The sequence below is a fragment of the Mandrillus leucophaeus genome, unplaced genomic scaffold (genome assembly GCF_000951045.1).
Source record: "Mandrillus leucophaeus isolate KB7577 unplaced genomic scaffold, Mleu.le_1.0 Scaffold211, whole genome shotgun sequence".
In the NCBI taxonomy this organism is placed as follows: Eukaryota; Metazoa; Chordata; class Mammalia; order Primates; family Cercopithecidae; genus Mandrillus; species Mandrillus leucophaeus.
In genome coordinates, this window is record NW_012102155.1 from 3,866,295 (window position 1) to 3,869,746 (window position 3,452).

The window sequence follows — 3,452 nt, forward strand, 5'->3', positions numbered from 1 at the left end:
AGTGGTGCAATCATAGCTCACTGCAGCCTTGAACTCCTGGCCTCAAGCGATCCTCCCACCTTGGCTTCCCAATGTGCTAGGGTTACAGGCGTGAAAACATTGTTTTGTGTGTGTGTGTGTGTGTGTGTGTTTAGAGTTTTGCTCTTGTTGTCCAGGCTGGAGTACAATGGCTCGGTCTCAGCTGACTGCAGTCTCCGCCTCATGGGTTCAAGAGTGCCTCAGCCTCCGGAGTGGCTGGGATTACAGGCGCCCACCAGCATGCACGGCCAATTTTTTGTATTTTTAGTGGAGACAGGGTTTCACCATGTTGGCCAGGCTGGCCTCAAACTCCTGACCTCAGGTGATCCACCATCCTCAGCCTCCCAACGTGCTGACATTACAGGTGTGAGCCACCATGCCCAGCTAAAAACATTTAAAAAATGACTGTCCCCACTCAAATACTGCAGTAGGAAATGTAATTTGACATATATCACTTCCAGAAAAAAATCTTCAAATGTTCGTATAAAATGAATTCGATACATCATCAGCATGAAGTTAAAATCTTCTACAAAGTAAATTCAGGTATCATCAACAATGAGATCCAAAAGCATTGGTTCAAGATCGAAGACTTATATGAAGGTGAAGGCAAATAAAGTCCCTCGTGCTTTCAGACGTTTACTTGTTATCCTTAAAATGATTATTGTTCTAAGGTGCAAATCTTACTCAGTGACCTATTTGCTATTTGGCTGTCTATCTCCTTTAAATAAAATACCTTACAAGTTATAATGTACATTTTAAAATCAAATATGAAAGTACACATATGTGAAAAAGACATTAAATATCAATTATATTCATAATACAGAAATCTAAGAATGCTGTTTGGTCATTTCACTTAGATGCTGATATATTTGGTCAAGAATATCCATGTTCCTATCAGCCTAAGGCAAATGGTAAATGCTTCTGTTTTTATTAAGTGGACTATAAACAGTAGACATTATTGTTTGATACTACTGGAATACTCTCAATTAGAACGCACACTGATAACAAATATGTCTTTCTAATCTGGGTGATAACCTCAATGATTACATGGAAATCTACAAGTAACAGTCTATAACTTAAAGCAGTAGATCACCTGGTAATTGGCATACAGTGCACCTCTGTGAATTTAGAACATTCTACTTACATTGGCAGTGGAGAGAAAAGAGCCCCTCACGCTCAGACTTCCTGTGCACCATGCCTGCCGCCTGCCTCAGCTTAGGAGATGGTACAGTCTTCTTTGCCTTTGCCCTTCTCGTTCCCTCCTCTGGTATCTTCTCTGCTTTCTGGATTGAAGTCCCCCGGCTCTCCTCCTGGTGCCAAGTCATCGTTTTCTAGGCTATTGCTGTCTAAAACTTTCCTGACGGTCTGACTTGGATGTCCTGACTTCCCACACCTCTCTGTACTTTCTGCTTCACAGGCATCACTAATGTCCTGTGAGGGACTTTCATTTTTGGGCAGTGTGCAGCAATCTGTGTCTTCGCTCTCCAGTTCTACAGGACTGCTTTGAGTGGCACCATCTATTTTGGCATTATCTTTTGCAACACTTTCATCTGATTCTTCACCACCAGCCCTCGGGCCTGATGACTGAACTGTGACATCCTCAAAATCTAATGTGTCTCCATCAGCTAGTACCTCCTCACCTGCAGCTTTTACATCATCGCCTTCTTGGTCAAGTTTTCCGTCCAACTTAATTTTAGGATTCTCCGGACAATCAACATTTTCACTGCTTTCTGCTGCAATTTTCTATTTTGGATTTTCAGTCACCTCATTTTGGGCTTCCACTGCTGACTTTGTCAGTAGACTTTACCTGCTCTTCCTTAATTTCGTTTAAATCTGTATTCTTTAAGGATTTCTATGGGTACTGGGGATTTTTTCTTCTTGTTTTTCTTTCTCTTGTTCTTTGTCTTCTGCGATGAGTCCAATGCGTCTCCCTTTTGGTCAGTCTTTTCTTCGCCGGACTCTTTCATATCGAAGGGTTTACTTTGAGTGTCTACTGTACTTGGACCTGTCGCTTCCTGACCATTGCTCTCAGTTCCTGCTGGAGAACCAGGAACTTCTGTCTTGATTGGTTTCTCATCCCTTAATTCTGTTTCTTCACCCTCTTCTTCGTTGTGATCCCTACCTACTTCTGTACTATGCACTGGAAACTCCTTGGGCTCAGCTACTTCCTGGTTGGTGAATTCTTTATCCAAACTATACCCTGTGCTTGTCTCTAACTCTGGGGGACCTCTACCGTACATCTGTCATCATGATAAACTGTGTCATCACTATGCTTTAAAGGGCACGAGGCCACTGTGCCTGCCTGCTCTCCAACCTGAGTCACCATTGACTTTCCCACATTCTCTGTGTGGCTCCCACCATCTAAGTCACTCCAACAGTTCGATGGCTCAAGGGGAGTTCTGGTCCCGTCATCTGGTGCACCCATGACCTCATTTGACTCAACCTGTGCTGTGTTTTCAGGGAGAGAAACGCTCTCAAGGATTTGGCTTTGAACCTGTCCCTCATAGGTAGCTCCTGCTAAGGTTCCTAGGAATGGGGCAGTGTCTTCAGAGGATTTCTGGTCCTTGGTATTCTCACCAGCAGGGAATACCTCTATGTCCACACAGTCCTTCACTATGTCCTCTGTGTGTTATTCTTTCTCAGTATTGTGCAAGATTTCTCTTTTCCCCACATTCGCCACGATTTCATTTTTCACCTCCACTTCACTGGCTCTTCCTAGGGTCCCATCCCCTGTCGACTTGAGGGCATTTAACCCTTCTTTCGTCATCTTGGTAGGACCTTGGTATCCAACATTATTGAGAGTGTTGGAAGTCTCTCCATTGGTAGCTATTTCTGAATTTAGGATTATTCCATGTTTCTCCAGCATTTCCTCTCTTTGCTTCAGGGCCTCCTTGACTTCAGCAAACTGAAATTGCAGTATACTGTGGGCATGTTTTTCCCTTTCAAATTCTTTTTCTCTTTGTACTGCTGCCTAGATTCAGTCAGCTGTTCTTCAAGCTCCAGCAATGTATCTTTCAAGGTATCAACCCGGTACATGAAGTTTGTCTTTTCATTGTCTAGCTGAGCATTGGAAACCATAGCCTTCTTACATTTCTCTTTAACTTCTGCTAGAGAGTTCTTTATTTCCCTGATGGACGCCTTAGTGTGGATGGAGATGGAGGTGTCTCCAGCTGCCTCTCCGAGAGGAACTCCCAACCAGAGAGGCCAGCGTGGCTGCAGACAGGCCTGGCATGTTACCAGACCCTTTCTCAGTAAAATCTTTTTCTGGTCCCTCTTCTACCTCCTTCTGCTGCCCCTCCAGCTTCTTCATGCGGATCTCACAAGCCTCTGCCCGGGCGAGCCGGGCCTCCGCCAGCCTCTGCGCTTCCGGTCTCAAACAGTCGATCTCCTGGCTCTGCGCGGCTGCAGGGCTGGTCATCCTGCTGGGCTCGGCC

The 3,452-nt window shown here is 44.8% G+C and overlaps 1 protein-coding gene and 1 pseudogene across 2 annotated transcripts in view; both read right to left on the minus strand.

The window, feature by feature from the left end:
- LOC105539921 overlaps positions 1-3,446 on the minus strand; it is an 18,354-nt pseudogene extending 14,908 nt beyond the window's left edge. The window contains exon 1 of the transcript XR_001006126.1: positions 1,163-3,446. The product of XR_001006126.1 is annotated as a leucine-rich repeat flightless-interacting protein 1 pseudogene (transcript). The remainder of the gene's footprint in view (positions 1-1,162) is intronic.
- The window catches only part of KCNMB3 (potassium channel subfamily M regulatory beta subunit 3), a 28,963-nt gene that overhangs the window by 17,992 nt on the left and 7,519 nt on the right, over positions 1-3,452 (minus strand). The window lies entirely within an intron of this gene.